Genomic DNA, 17298 nt, shown 5'->3' with positions numbered 1-17298 from the left:
TTTTAATTTTTAAATTTTAAAAAATTAATTATTTAATTTTTAAATTTTACATTATATTTTATTTTAATTATTAAATTTTAAAAAATAAATTATTTAATCCTTTAATTATAATATATAAAAAAATTTAATCTATATTTTAATGTTTATAATAATTTTAATAAAAAAAATTAAATTAAAATTATAAATATTAAAATATAATATAATATAAAATTTAAAGATTAAATAATTAATTTTTAAAAAATAAAAATATAATATGATATAAAATTTTAAAATTAAATCATTAATTTTTTAAATTTTAAAAATTAAAATATAATATAAAAAATTTAGGGTCAAATTATAAATTTTCCATTAAATAATCTATCATCCGCTCAAGAAAAAAAGCAAACGATCAAATAAATTCTTTTATTTAATGACAGCCAATTAGCTTTCCCTATATGGCTGTTCTTGCAGGACCATGGACCATCCTAGGGAACCACTTGCTGAGCCCCTGCTAGCCAATAAAGCTTTTGTATTGTTGATGACGTTGAAATGAAAAATGAGACTTATCTTTTAAGAGGTGTTTGATTCATCTAGCTAATAATTTATAAATATTTAAATAAATAAATTAAAATATTTAATAAATTAAAAAAATAAAATTAATAATTAATGTGTAATTGATATTATATTTATTAATTATAATTTATATTAATTTTATTTTTTAAACTGTTTTTTTAATTAATAATTAATTTTATTTTATTTTTTATTTAGATTATATTATTATTTTGTATTTAATTTAAAAATTAATATTATTAATTTTTTATTTATAATTTTAATATCTTAATTAATACAATATAATTTTATTAAAATATTTTTTTATTAATAATATAAAATATAAATATTTATTTATTATAAAAAATATGTTTTTTTATATCTAAAAATTTTAAATTAATTATAAATTTTTTCTTTACTAATAATAATAATTACTTTATTATTTTATAATTATATTTTTAAAGTTATTTAATTATTTTTTTTATTTCAATAATAAAATAAATAATATAATATAATAAATTAGTAATTATATATTTATTTTAATAATATAATAAATGATGTAATATATTAAATTAATAATTATATATTTAATTTAATAATATAATAAATAATATAATATAATAAATTTATAATATTATATTTACTTTAATAATAAAATAAATTATATAATATATTTTTTTAATAATAATAATAATTAAATATAATTTTATTAAATATTTATAAATTAGTTATAATTAGTTATCGGTTTTTAATATCGGCCATCGATTAACAGTGACCAAACAGGCCCTTATGAGACCTGACACTTGGTAGGCGCTCCTTTTATTGGCTGGTTGCAATTTCTTTTCTTCTCTAGTGTCAGCTTTCAGTCTCCTTTAGCACTACGGCTGACAAAACACAATCAATGGCAATAATTTTTTCGGGCGTCATCTTAACGACTACAACCAGAACTGTCATAATTCTCTGATTGAACTGTTCTTTGACCATTTCGGTTCAAGATTTCTTCATTGAATTATTGATCCCGGCCAATAGCCACACTCTTCTTCAACAAATCTCAGGTAACAATTGTTACTTTCAGCGCAAACTCTCAATTATATTGGAACACTGAAGGGGGAGCAATTAAGCCTTTTTCAACAAAATCATGAATCTGACTACATCTTAATATAACAATTAGTTTACTAATATATTCTTAAAGACCTGTTCTGTAAATATCATATCATCCACATTTTGGCTTATTCAAACTTCAATAGCTGAGACGTATTCTCACCAAGCAGGACTAGTGAAAATTTTACAATTTCATTTAATCAACTCTTCATTTATAGAAAAATTTATCAGATACAGTTACAGTACACAGATAGAATCAGCTAAATGTTTATGAATATATAACTATGGAATCTTATACCCCTTCAGCTCTGCTCCGGAGCAGAGGGACATTGTTACTGAATGACTCAGAACTCCCTGCCCCATTGACCTCACTTGTCGTCTCCTCTTCAGCTTTTCCCCACAGCACAGCATAAAATCCAGTCATAATAATTATTGCTCCAATTAAGCTGCAAGATTTTGAGAACTAATTGTATTGGATTGCATTGGCTCAAAAACATGTTTAACTTCTATTCAGGATAGCGAAGTACATGATTTGTAATTTTCCTAAGATTCATTAATCTTGCAGCTTGTAAATAATGACATGAATTACACTGGAGCTGATGTTAATGATGGAGAGGAATTTAATAAATTAAACCTTCCAAGAGAAAGTGCATCTCCTAAAAAAATGGCATCCATAATAACTGCAAAGATAATTGCCAAAGGCTTGAACATGGAGACATAGAGAGGTCCAGTTCTGTTTAGGCACCATGCAACCAAGCTGATACGAAATGCAAGACCAGTAACTGCCTGCGTGTTACAAAGCATTGCCTGTGAAATCTTAAAGACTCATAAATACAAGGAGGTATAATTGTTCCAAGGGAGGTATAAGGGAGACAAATATCTAATCTCATTTCATTCTTTACCACTCAATGGCTACATAGACTTTTGGGGACATAGCAACTTGTGTAATAAGTATTCCAGGGGATCAACTCTCTTAAAGTTCTAAACTTACAACAGTGTTCGAAGTTCTTATCCAAAATAAAAGATAAGTCTGGCTATCTACGTACTGTGTATGATGCAACCAACCACATATTAAGCTTTAACTTCCAAGCACTCGTGTCTTTAACTACAATTAAAGCAAAATTGAAGACAAAATGGTATTGAAGAAGCGGAGATAACCAATTATGATAAGCACTGCTGGGAACTTCTTAACGATAAAAGTCTGCAAAAAAAAAAAAAAAAAAAAAAAAAAAAACGAGTTATCTGCATTGTAGTGGATCTTTCATCTTCATGAAAAGGGTAATATACCGAACCTGCAAAATATACCATGCTGAATCCAAGAAAGCTTCAGCTGCAAGAAAAAATGATCCAATTATCCACAACAGTTGCGGTGAATGAAGTAGTTGAAGAGGTTCTCCGATAATATGTGAATGTCTACTGAAGAGTGTTGGGCCTTTGTAAAATGTCACAACAACTGCCCCACCAATTGATATTATGGTTCCCAATGATTTAGCAATGCCGATTTTACTTCTGCAATCTAGTTTTTCCAACCTGAATCACCAATTTCAAACAATGCTGGTTGTCAGGAAAGCAAATAGTAAAGAATGCATAAAAAATTTCTTTCTATAACTACCTTAAAAAGCACGAAAAATGTCATACAATTTGAAAAAAATATCCTCCTTCAATAAAACCCTTCTTTTAAACAAAATTGACAAGAAAGAATAACCTCAAAATGATGGCAAGTATGAAGGTAAAAGCTGGAATAAGACTGAGCATGGCCGTCCCTAGTGTAGGAGAACTGTACTGTAAACCAACATATCCAAAAATCTGGGCAGAACACCTGCATGCAAAAGAAACCGAAAAATAAATATGCAAACCTTTCTTTTCAGAAACATATAGAACCTGTCGCTCAAGAATTTAAGCCAGGCAATTTTATTTCTTTAAACCAAAAGAGAGAGAAGCACATTATTAAATACCCAAACACTGAAAGCAAGAAGAAGTTGAAAAGCAAGGAGAAGGTGAGTGGAGTCCGGTTTGATCTGCCAATTACAAGAAATTTTAGGCCCAATTCTACAGAATAAACAGGGAAGGAAAATTATAGCAAGGAAGAACAGTTATAAAGATGTGAATACCTGTGGATTACGAGGGAACAGGGAAGAAGAACAAGAGCAGAGATAGCATCAGAATAAACAATAATAACATATTTGTTCAAACCTTGAGACAGAGCTACTTTGGTTTCTACCATTGTGCTAACTTGAGCCAGCATAGCAACCATCATCCTAACAAAGGGCAGGAAGGCCCCCATACTGCATATTGTTAATCCCATCTCTTGCATAGAAATTTCTTCCCTAACTTGTGAAGTGGCCTATTGTTTCAATTTGTTATACTGTCACAACCACTTGGGTAGACTTTTGTTTTTTTGGGTGCGTAACGAGTCTTTTACAAATGGCCCTAGAAAAGATTACAATGTGTTGTCCTCTTGACTTGAGTAAAATAGCGAATCTTTGGTCTTTTGCTCTTTTTCCCCTAAAGAATTAGAAATTTTACAAAAATGGAAAAGAGGAAGAGGCAGAATGAGAAGTGAAAAGTACTGTTGAAGTCTTAAGTGTGCTGGTTGAAAGCAAAACTTCCATCATGAAAAGTTCTTTATAACTACTTTTCACGTCACAATCTTCTCCTCAAATGATAAGAGAAGCCACACTACACAACTACATGTAAGCACATAGGTATCCACAGCTCAGCATCCATACGGGGCAAGCATGATGATTTTAGCAGGTAGCTATTTATATAATTTCAGATTATGGGAAGATTAATTATGCAACTATTTGGCACATTCTATAAATTGTTGAATCATGTGATACTATTACTTCCAACTCTAAATTTTTAGAAGTTCTAAGAATTTAGTTTATGTATTTAATTTGAATTCAAATTCGAAATGTTGGTGCAAAAGTAGATATGTTATGTTTAAACTTATAAGACCAATCTTCTATATATGGTGGACTACTCCTTTCTTAGTTGATTTGGCAGAACTCATGTCATATTTTGCTCTATAAAAAGTTTTGTATTGCTGAAAGTAATGTGATGGGAGAAAAGTAAGAAATGAATCAAAGTTCTAACTGAAATCTCTTTCAATTTTCTTAGTTTTTCTTCTTTCAAATCCAACAAATGATATCAATATTTTATTGATCTTGAGAGACATTATTAAAATTTGTTCTTCTTGTTAAGTATGGCTGCAAGTGTTTCACTTCCAGCGCCTCCCATGTCTAAAGATGAATTAGCTGCAACTAAGCGAGACTATGATAGCCCCCAAGAGGAGAATTGCTTCGAGAATAATTCGGTCAAGAATAGTTGGCTACATGATTGCTCCAAAAAGACAAATCCGCCCAAAATGCTTGGAGACATAGAGAGAAGAATTTCTATTTTGAAGAAAGAAATTTTGCTAATGGAAAAATGCACCAGAAAATCAATCAATAATGTTGGAGAGATGTGCCCCACCAAAACAAAACAACTTAGTTAATTGGAGAGATGTGCTCTAAGACAACCGATCAAATTAGAAAAATAGAGAGATTTTAGAGTTTTTGGCAAAAGTATCAACGGCATGTGATACTATTGCTTCAAACTAGCAAGACCCATCTTCTAAGTATGGCGGACCACGCCTCTCTTTATTGATTAAGGAAAGCTTATGTCACATTTTGCTTTATAAAAAGATTTGAATTGATATATGATTGCAACGGAAAATTGAAATTCATGAAATTTGTTTGCCTGAAGCGAAACTTTCATGTTCAATGCAACTGCTGGATATGATCACTTAAGGAACTAGTAATACACAGCAATCATGACAAAAAATTAATATTAAAGATGAATTCAATCAATCATACACCAAGGCCAAGCCATGTTTTATTTAGTGAAATTTATAGGTTACCAAGATTATACATAGCCTCATGGAAATTACTCCTGTTTTAGAAAGGAAACAAACTTTCTCTTCAACTCCAAAGCCTTGTCATGGTCGGGATTATGCAAATGGAAGCAGTTTTCTTCCTTTTCATTCTCAACAAGTTCAAAACTTCCTTTCCATTCACTCTTCTTCAACTTCTCACAGTAGTTCTTGCCCACACTGTTCAAATGGTCTTTCTCGGCTAAAAAAATCAGCGCCTTCTCACACCCAAGCCTTGCAATATCCTCCACAGGCGTGTTGATCCTAGGATCATCCAAACCTCTATTATCTGGACACATGTACAGCCACATTTCATCATCTTCAGTACCACCAAAATATGGATGTACCAAAATCACCCCAACCACCTTCACTCCGGCGTGTATTGGGTTGACCCGACGAGAAACGACAAAGTGTGCGATATGTTACCCCCTGCACTATCCCCACCAATAAAAACTTTCCCAAAATTAGCATGATCATTCAACCACTGCCCGGGACCATTCCGATTTACATGAGACGCCACCCATTGAAGCGCTGCCCACGAATCTTCATAGCATGCTGGTATGGTCGGGTTGGGAAGAGACCGTACGCCACAGAGACGACGAGGACGTTAGCCTCAGCAGATAGAGCAGCGCAGTGATTGTGGTAGACGGGGGAAATGGCAGACAGCATGGAGAAACCACCATCATGAATGTAAAATAAGAGAGGGAGTTTCTGATTAGGATTTTGGAGTCTGGGTAAGAAAATACGGGCGGAGACGAGGGGTTCCGTTGAGATAGTGACATCTTTGGATTGGACTCCAGTGGCAGGTGTTAATGTATGTGCTGTGTTAATTGCAAGTGTGATTACTTAATTTATGTATATATATATAATTTATTCTTAATAAAAGATTGCTTTATCTTTAATTTTATCATTTAATTTTAATAAATATTAATTAATAAAGATAAAATACATGGGACTTATATGCATAACAGTAAAAATTATAATATTGTTATAATTATGAGATTCTGACTATATTATAGCATTGTTTCAAAAATGTTCTTGGTCAATGTTACATCAAGATTGGACATTGATAAAACTGTTGAAACCAATACACGTTGCATTCTTTCTTTTATGAAAGGAAGCAGCAGTTCTCATTAAGCTGAGGTATGTAAAATACCTAGAACCAACGTGTAAGTACTTGTGGTGACAAGTTTACTGAACTGACCCGCATTAGGATTCCATATGGATGTTTACCTGTGTCTATAGAAAGACTCATGTAACAGTCGTGCAAATGATCTTTAGATTTGAAACATTAAGTTATCTTATATAGGAATTACTGTATTTTGATACTGCTCACATGTCATTTTATATAAAGATAACGAATGTGGCAGCTGTTGGATATAGTATGAACTATGTGGAGATATTTAATTGTTAAGATAGAATTCATCACCTTAGGTAATTAAGGAAAATATTTCAATTGTTCTTGGCCAGTATGGATTTTTAAATCCAAGCGCAAGGTAAAATAAGATTGAGATTTTATTTAATTAATCAATCATACTGGGAGGACAGAAATGATTTATATATAGCAGACACATTCCATGCATCAATGTATAAATCGAAATATTATGTTGAAGGGATATTAATTACACTGACAGACTGATCATAGAAAGGTTAGTCAAGCCACATTGACAAGTTCTAATATTTGGGTAGTCGTTACACATTGCTAAATGTCAATAATGATCTACAAATATAATTAATCAATTATGAATTGATGATAAAATTAAAGTATTAATTTTATTTGTTGCCAATATATTAGGAACCTAATGGGTCACACACATAAAGACTGTAAGTGAGGAATTAAATTGGATTATCAAGTTGGACTTGATAAAAATAATTCTAGAGACTTAAGGACTGAAGTATAAATTTAATTTACACTGCTTAATGTTCTATTAATTAAGTATAGACTTAATTTAAAGTTTCTAAAATTATAGGAATTAATTATGTGAATTATAATTCCTATAAGGGGTCAATTTATAATTAACAAATTTAAAGGGTTAAATTTATAATTAAAAGGGGTTGTTCCCTATAAATAGGGAAGCTTGTCTTCCATTCTATACAAGTGAGAAAAGAGCTAGCACTCATAAAAACTCCCAATATATTCTCTAAGAGTGTCTTGGAGAATTTCCTCACAACCGGTCTGTGTGGATACCATCAGAGGCCAGACATCTGGACGGCTGGTGGTTTGCTACAACCCGATCCGGTAGTCAGAAAATTTCATAAGCTGTTTGAGGTAATTTAATAAATAATTTTATTTTAATTATCACCATTCCATACTTAGTTAAAGTTGATCTTGTTTAATTGAGAATTAATGCTTCCTAACAGTGGTATCAGATCCATTTTAATTAATTATGGAATGGTTTATTGTTGTTGGTGTTAGTTTGAGTATTAAATTCATGTGATTATATATTGTTCCTCTGCTCAAATTTGGATCTGAAAATTTTGAAGATTTGGGTTTTGTTTCTTATAGATTTTAATCTATAATAAAAAAAAGGAAGGAAAAATTTGGGATTTTTTTTTTTTTGGAAACCCATTTGAGGGTCTTCCAGATCGAGCAAGGAAGCTCGTTTGCTGGAGATTGGCTCCGCCAAAGGACCATTCGGAATGCATGTTGGACGTCCGGTGGTCTTCATGGTGGCGATGCGTCGTCCAGCCGCCTCAAATGCAGCAGATTTATGGCTGTCAAAGCCATGCGAAGCTGTTGGTTGTGCGACAGGAGAATGGCAGCTTGATGCTAGTTCTGGCAGTGTCAACGACGCTCCTGCGGCCGGAAACAGCCGTGGAGATGGCTGCTGAACCTGTTGCACTTGGTGGTTTTAAGTGTGGGCTGCTGGTTTTTTGGAAAACCAGACTGGACGAGGAAGGAGAAAGGAGCAGTTAGCTGCCACTCTGTTTCATGATATTTACAGTTTTGCCACTGTGTAATACTGCCATTAATTTTGCTTGTAATTGCAAAACTGCCACTGCTATTATTTACAAAATTGCCACCGGTCATGTGGCTGTCAATAGGTTCTTGTTTTGGCAGAATTTGCAATTATGCCATTAAGATTTCCTTATTCCAGTTTTGCCCTTGAATTTCCTATTGACTAAAATTAATAATTACATAATATTATTTTATTAAAATTAATTCTACTTTTTTTTAAATAAATAAAATTATGATTTTATTTTAGTTCAATTGGAAGATAAATTAAAATTGTTTAATTTAATATTAATTTTGGAAATTAGTTTCTAAAATTAATTTAGGGCGTTTGAAATAAAGGAATTTATTGAATTAAATTGTTTAATTCAATATCAATTTTGGAAATGTGTTTTCTAAAATTGATGGCAAATTATGTAGCGTCTAAAATTGTTTTAGATTTTAATTATCTAATTAGATTAGATATTGAATTAAATTGTTTAACTCATATATATATATAATATTAGAAAATTGTTTCTAAATTATATATTGCATTGGGTAGTATAAAATTTAATTTAATTGTTTTGTTAAATTAATAGGTATTTAATTGTGATTAAATTACTTATTAATTAAAGGAAATTGTTTCCAAGACAATTAAATAGAATTATTTAGTGGGAGGAACATTATATATATTTTTTGATTTAATATTTCTAATTGTTAGAATTATTATTTAAATTACACATGAAACCAACAACAACAATAAGGATGATTAAATTTATTTATGCATTTTAATTTGATTATAATGCATGATGGATGGTTATGGACTAAAGACCAATGCAATTGCTCTTTATATGGTTGAATGTCTGCATATTCATAAATAGGGACTGTGTTCCCTGCCTTCTCTTATATTCTGTGTTGTAAATTCTTTTCTCATCTTACTCCCCTCAAATGTAACTCGAGGTTTCAATTTCTGAAATATGTAAACGTTATAAAGTTTTTAGAAAGAGTAGATAACAAATTATTTATGAATGTAAGCAGAAAGAGGAGCTGATGAATATACTTCAAGGAGTTGCTAAGAAGACTTGTGAAGTCCTACAATGCTACTACCTAGGTTTTTGTCCCTATAATTTTCTCAAATGGCTCGAGAAAATTATTTAGTAAAGTCCATAATCATCCAATTAGAAATGCATGCTAAGGGTGTATGTTATATATATGTGATGTATGATATTGCTAGCATGTTAATTAATGAGACCTAAAAATTGGCATAGACCCAAAATCCCTCATTCAAATATTAAGTACATGTTATGAACATGATGCCTTCCATTGTTATAGTATAAATCTGAGTTCTATATTAAAGTTAACTTGTTGAGCACACTCAAGGTTGCTTTTCCCTCGAACATGTTTATGGCTATAAAATATTAGATATTTGTGAACAATGGGTTTTACTTAACTGATTTACATGATTTGGATGAGCACACTCATGATCATGTAGAATCAGAGGCATAGTTTGGAGAAACATAAAATTATGTTTAGACAAATAGTTGTCACCTAACTGATCTAGGAGTTACATAGAGATGTGATTGATAAATAGTTATCTACCTAATTTAATTTTTTTTGATTTGTTGAGCACACTCAAGGTCAAATAAAATTAAATGGGGTCCTAGCCCACTAAGGAAATTAATGTGTTAAATTTCCCGAATTAATGGTGAGGGCTATTAATTTGAGTAAAATAGTGGGAGACCAAATGGATATTAAAGACCTTATATTAATTTGGTTAATGAAAATCATATACATGAAATTAATACAATTTTTATCTTTGCATTTGTAGATCACTAATATCACCATGAGTAACAACCATTCCCTACGTAGCATACTGGATACTAATAAGTTGACTGTGTCACACCTTACCCCTCCGTAAGGCATAACATGATCCCGTAGAATACTTAATGAATTACTGAACTTCACCTACCGATAACTCATTAAGTACCCTATAAGGGATTTTAAAACGATTTTCTTACATTTTGGAAGTGGTGAGCATTTTAGTGAGAATTAAAAATCATTTATTCAAGCTTAAATACTAGTAAAAATTTTGTCCATTTTAAATTTTGCCGCATTTTTTATAAAAATTTTGACAGAGTTCTGCTTGAAAACTGGAGTAAACAGTTCTTCAATTACCTAAAAAAAAACACTTCTAAAAATATTTCATAACTCCAAACCTTCAATAACTCAACCAACTCAGTTCAACACACTTCAAAATAATTTCACAATACAAAACAAGATTTCTCATCTCAAAATATTTAATATCTCCATTCACAAGCATAAAATGAGAAATTCATAAGCACCAATATTAAATTTACAGAAGAAAATCCAAAAAAATATTATTACAATTTATTTACAACTGCTCAACTACATTGATACATACAACATTTCCATATTTACATCAAAATTATCTACAAGGGTATAAAATAATACCCGTACAAAAGCTTGATGTGATCTTCAACTCAAGAGTGACTCATTCTCACGCTTTTTCCTTGCTCTTATCTCATGATAAAGAAAATAAGCCATCGCTGAGTATAAAAATACTCAGTGGTGCACAATAAAAATTTAAAATACCATAAATAAATCATTCATTGCCAAACATACTTTAAATATTTCTCAATCACATTTCACAAATATCCAAGTTCATAATAACACCATTTTGTCAAATAATCTATTAAACACAGTTTAATCAAACAATTTCATAAACACAGTGTTGCCAAGTCATACACAACTTAAGCCATGACACAAAATTTCCGATCAATGCCGCGTTGTACACCACGACAAAGCAATCTCAACCCCATTAATCGAAATCAATGAGGGAGGTGGCTAGCTAGCTAATGAGTACTCATTCGATCTACAACCTCAACTGGCAAGCCAGAGAGGGAGGAAAATAAATGATCTCAACCCCATAAATGGAGGAGGAATAATAAGTAACTGTCATGCTAAGTGTGAATCAAAAATCCATTTCAAATATTTCATTCAAATATTGCATACAAAAATCAAATCAATTTCCAAAGTTACAATTTGGTCACAAGGTGGCAACACAAAAGTTCATAAATTCATAATGCGTACTAAATCAATTTTTCAAGGATAAAATGCTTAAATAGGGTTTATTGTGCACAAACCTCAAGCGAGTCGTCTCTTAGCCTCGACTCGGTTCCTCGGGTTCCTTCCCGATATTCTTTTCAACTGAAACACACAATTTTACAATGTTTCAGTACTAGAACTTAACATAAATCCAAAATAAATTTAGCTTCACAATTACCTAGCTCTAACGTGCTAAATTCGACGTTCTTTAAATTTTGTGTTTTGGGTTACTATTCACTGCACTATTCAAGTCAAATAGTTGACTTTCTAAGGCTTAATAGGTATGGGAACTCCAACTTCACCCACATACCACATTTTGGTCATTAAACTTGTTGGTTTTGGTCATTTTTTCCAAGCTTAGATCATTTTGGCAAAATTGCAAATTTTCGGTTTTGGTGCTCCGAAGTTGCACTGTTCCATTGGTCAATCTACTGTTGGAATTTGGCAAAACTTCCTTCATAGAAAATGTTCCTTATTGTCTCAAGTATATTCTCATTTTTGGATCACCCCAATCGGAGTTTTGTAGCTCAAGTTATAGCCAAAATACGCCATCGCTCACGCAGTAATCGCTTATACTGCAACTATGGTTCTGGCAGGTTTTTGGTCCAACTTCATTCAGTAATTTGATCGAGTTAAGTTCATAATTTGGTCTAATTTCCTTCATACGAAATGTTCTACTATGTCTTAGGTTTCCATCGGTTCAAGAATCGCCTAAATCGGAGTTTTCTAGAGAGAGTTATAGCCATTGGAACTTTATTGCTCAATGGCAATTCTGCAGAGTTATAGGTTCAATAACTCAACTTTGCTCAATAATTTGACTAGGTTAATGGCATAATTTGGGGTGGTGTTCTCCATGAAAGTTTTAGATCTATTTCTTATCTAATTGTTGGTAAAATTTCAGGTCAATTTGACCTTCCTAGCTCGAGTTATGACCAAATGAACAATTGGTCAGTTTGTGCAGTGGCAGCCTGCTCTCATTTCACTTTGGTCAATTGGTTCACTAAGTTTTGGTCAGTTTTTGGGCATGGTTCCTTAATGAAAATTGTGTCATTTTATGTCTATTTTCATCCCCAATTGGTGGCATATCAATTGGACTTGTAAAATTTCCGTTTTGATCCTTCAAAGTTATTTGGTCATGTCAGCAAAGATGACCATGCAACCTCCGAATTTGGCTTCACTTCCAACAATTCAAACACATCTCCTTTCGTCATTATTGACCATTTTTCACCTCACACTAGGTCAAACATGCCATTTACTCATTTCTCTAAATTTTGGTTAACAAACCCTAACATTCAAACCCTAATTTCTAATTTATTAAAATTCATCAAATCAAAGTGTGCCAATCACATCTATTTGCTCAATTAGGCTTGTACACACATTTACTTGAACTAAAACACATCAACACTTCACAATCCCATGGTTGGATGAAATTTACATCTTTGTTCTCATACATAATTTTCTCAATTTTTCATGTTATTCTATCCATTTCTACTCTAATTCAAACATTTTTACTTAAAGAAAAGGTTGGATCAACTTACTTCAATTGAAGTTTTTCCAAAAGCTCCAATTCTTCTAATTTCTTCTTTCTTTTTGTTCTCAATAAGCTTGTCAAGATCCAACAATAAGATTTACATAAGAAATTTGTGGGATTTATGAGGTTGATTCAAGCTTTAAAAGCTTGATTTTTCATGGCTATGGAGGAACAAAGGAGAAAAGAGAGAGAGAAAGAGTGTGGACGGGAAAGAGGGAAGATGACCATTTTTTTTTCTTTTCTTTTATTTTATAAACTTGGCTTATGGAAGACCACAAATCAATTTAATAAATAATTTAATTAATTTGTTTATGACATCATGCATGATGTCATCACCTTTTACTTTTTGATTTTCCTTTCTTTTTTTTTTATTTTTTTTCTATTAGTTCTTTAATTTAATTCTCGATTCGAAAATTTTCTTTTCTCCGATTTTATTTGACAGTTAGGTCAGGAGTAAGCTCTCGGGGTCAATTGACCAAATTGCCCCTCGCCGGTTCATCCCGGTTTGCAAATAGTTCCATATTTCTTCCGACTCCCTGACCTAATTATTTGACTAACTTAACAGTTCTTTTTTGTGATTTTCTTTTTCCCACTGTATTTATAAGGGTCCTAAGGACCGCAGCGTCACTTTTTACGGTTCGAAATTTGAGTTTAAAACGACTTCACAGTCATTCCCGATGAGGTCACCCATCGCTGTGACTCTCAGCTCATTTAACTTCTTATGTTCTGTTTTTCTTATTTATACTTAACTAATTGAACATTACTAATTATTTGTGTTTATGGTTTCTCTAGTTATCTTAAGTGTGGTTCTAATCCCCTTAATTGTTCGGATCAACATCGGTCACTGGAACAGTGAAATCTACCAGGCTATGCAAACGGGGGTGTTACAGACTGGACCAAATTTCTTGGACTGGTATAGAAACTTGAGAATTGTTCTCAAGCAAGAAAAGAGGCTATATGTCCTTGAGCGCCAAACCGAGTATTCCTCATGTTGATGCTCCTGAAGAGGTACTAAGTGAGTTCATTCGTCATACAGATGATGATAAGCAAGCCACATGTGTGATGTTGGCTAGCATGTCTCCTGAACTTCAAAGGCAGCATGAGAATATGGATTCTCGAACGATCATTTTGCATCTCAAGGAGTTGTTTGATTCAAAATGCAGGAATGAAAGGTATGAGGTATCAAGGGAATTGTTCCGCTGTAAGATGACAGAAGGATCTTAAGTGAATGTTCATGTTCTGAAGATGATTGGCTATATTGAAAAATTAGGCCAATTGGGTTTTGTCATGGATCATGAGTTAAGTATTGACTTGGTCTTACAGTCTCTACCTCCTAGCTTCTCACAGTTCATAATGAACTTCAACATGAATCAGTTGGAAACTACATTACCTGGACTGTTGGGGATGCTAACTACTGCTGAAGGGGAACTTAAGAAGAGCAAGTCCCCTGTTCTTATGGTTCAATCTTCTAAGACCAAATCCAAAAGGTCCAAGAAAAAGAACAATAAGAAGAAAGGGACTTTCCCTAAAGCACTCAAGCCTACTGGGGGCATTAAAAAGGACAAAGGTACTTACCATCACTGTGGCAAAGAAAGTCACTGGAGGAGGAACTGTGCTGATTATCTTGCTGCACTGAAGGAGAAGAAGCTTAATGAAGCTTCTACTTCAGGTATGATTATGATTGAGATAAATTTATCTATGTCAAATTTATGTTCTTGGGTATTAGATACCGGATGTGGATCTCATATTTGTAATAATATGTAGGAACTAAGAAGACCTAGACCTTCTGTAAAGGTGAAATGGACCTACGGGTTGGAAATGGAGCAAGGGTTCTTTGCTTTGCCGTAGGAACATGTATTTTGTCTCTGCCTACGGGCCTTTTGCTTGAACTTGATAACTGTTATTTTGTTCCAGTACTAACTAGAAATATCATATATGTATCTTGCCTAGCACTGAATGGTTTTAAATTTATTATTGAAGGCAAATGTTGTTCCCTTTATAATAATGATATTTTCTATGGATCTGGTGTATATGCAAATGGTTTGTATATACTTGATCTTGAAAGGCCTATTCTTAGCATAAATAGCAAGAAATTAAAATCAAATAATCAAAATCCATCGTATCTATGGCATTGTAGATTAGGTCATATAAATGAAACAAGAATCACAAAGTTACATAAGGAAGGATATTTTGATCCTTTTGATTATGAATCATATGAAACATGTGAAGCTTGCTTAATGGGAAAAATGACCAAATCACCCTTCACTGGAAAGAGTGAAAGATCTACTGAATTGTTGGGCATAATACATTCAGATGTATGTGGGCCAATGACTATTCATGCTATATGAGGATACACATATTTCATTATATTTACTGATGACCATTCTAGATATGGGCATGTATATCTAATGAAATATAAATCCGAATCTTTTGAAAAGTTCAAAGAATTCAGAAATGAAGTGGAGAAACAAATTGGAAAGAGTATCAAAATACCTTGATCTGATCGAGGTGGAGAATACTTAAGCCAGGAGTTTCAAGATTATTTAAAGGAGAATGGGATTCTTCACCAGTTGACACCTCCTGGAACGCCACAACATAATGGTGTTTCTGAAAGAAGGAACCGAACCCTATTAGATATGGTGCGATCCATGATGAGTAATGTTGACCTTCCAGTTTCTTTTTGGGGCTATGCCTTACAAACTGCTGCATACCTTCTGAATAGAGTTCCATCCAAATCTATTGAAAAGACACCATATGAGATACGGATGGGCAAGAGACCTTCACTGTCACATATAAAGATTTGGGTATGTGATGCTTATGTGAAGCGTTAAATTTCTCATAAGCTAGGTTCTAAATCAGATAAATGCAAATTTGTGAGATATCCAAAACAAACAATTGGATATTATTTCTACCATCCAACTGAGCAAAAAGTGTTTGTCTCAAGGCATGCTACCTTTCTTAAAAGGGAATTTGTTCTCAAAGGTAGCAGTGGGAGTAAAATAGATCCTGGAGAAATTCAAAAACCACAAATTACCATCCAAATGGAACCGATGAGTGAGACTGTAGCATCAGATGCATAGCCTGAAACTCAAATAACACAGGAACTTTGAAAGTCTAGTAGAATACGTCATGCTCCTACAAGATTGGATCTTTTAATAGAAGCTGATAATGACATGTCATTCTTACCAGAAGAACCTGCTAACTTTCAGGAAGCAATGTGTGACATTGACTCCGTGAAATGGCTTGAAGCCATGAAATTTGAGATGGATTCCATGTACATCAACCAAGTATGGGCATTGGTTGAACCACTTGAAGGGATAAAACCCATTGGGTGCAAGTGGGTCTTTAAGAGAAAGACTGATATGGATGGCAATGTACAAACATATAAAGCCAGGCTGGTTGCTAAAGGTTACAGGCAAAGGTAAGGCATTAACTTTGATGAAACCTTCTCGCCAGTAGCCATGCTAAAATCTATAAGGATTTTGCTTGCTATAGCTGCATACCATGATTATGAAATTTGGCAAATGGATGTCAAAACCACATTCCTAAATGGGAATTTGCAAGAGGATGTGTACATGACACAACCTAAGGGGTTTAAATCCAAAGAATTTCCTAACAAAGTATGTAAGCTTCAAAAGTCCATTTATGGACTAAAGCAAGCTTCACGAAGTTGGAACATCCATTTTAATGAAACAGTCAAAGAGTTTGACTTCATTAAAAATGTGGATGAACCTTGTGTTTACAAGAAGATTAGTGGGAGTGGAATCATTTTCCGTATTTTATATGTAGATGACATATTATTAATAGGAAATGATGTGCCATTACTCCAATCTATAAAGATATGGTTATCCAAGAAATTCTCCATGAAGGATTTGGGAGAGGCAGCCTATATTTTGGGAATTAAAATCTATAGAGATAGATCCAGAAGGCTCCTTGGTCTGTCACAATCTGTGTACATAGACAAAGTGTTAAAACGGTTTAACATGGAAGAATCAAAACGAGGATTCTTGCCTATATCGCATGGTATCTCTCTTTCCAAAGATATGTGTCCTAAGACACAGATTGAGAAAAAGAAAATGGATAGGATCCCTTATGCCTCAGCTATTGGATCTATCATGTATGCGATGCTATGTACAAGACCATATGTATCTTATGCTTTAAGCATAA

The 17298-nt window shown here is 32.7% G+C and overlaps 2 pseudogenes; both read right to left on the bottom strand.

Moving 5' to 3' along the window:
• Positions 1-1894: 1894 nt before the first annotated feature.
• On the bottom strand, positions 1895-4192 carry LOC110632072 (WAT1-related protein At5g40240-like; annotated as a pseudogene).
• A 1321-nt stretch (positions 4193-5513) lies between these two features.
• LOC110632071 (probable carboxylesterase 5) lies at positions 5514-6797 on the bottom strand (annotated as a pseudogene).
• Positions 6798-17298: the final 10501 nt, after the last annotated feature.

This window comes from Hevea brasiliensis, chromosome 9 (genome assembly GCF_030052815.1).
Source record: "Hevea brasiliensis isolate MT/VB/25A 57/8 chromosome 9, ASM3005281v1, whole genome shotgun sequence".
Classification (NCBI taxonomy): domain Eukaryota; kingdom Viridiplantae; phylum Streptophyta; class Magnoliopsida; order Malpighiales; family Euphorbiaceae; genus Hevea; species Hevea brasiliensis.
Note: the sequence above shows the minus strand (reverse complement) of the source record. Positions and strands in the feature narration are given on the sequence as shown.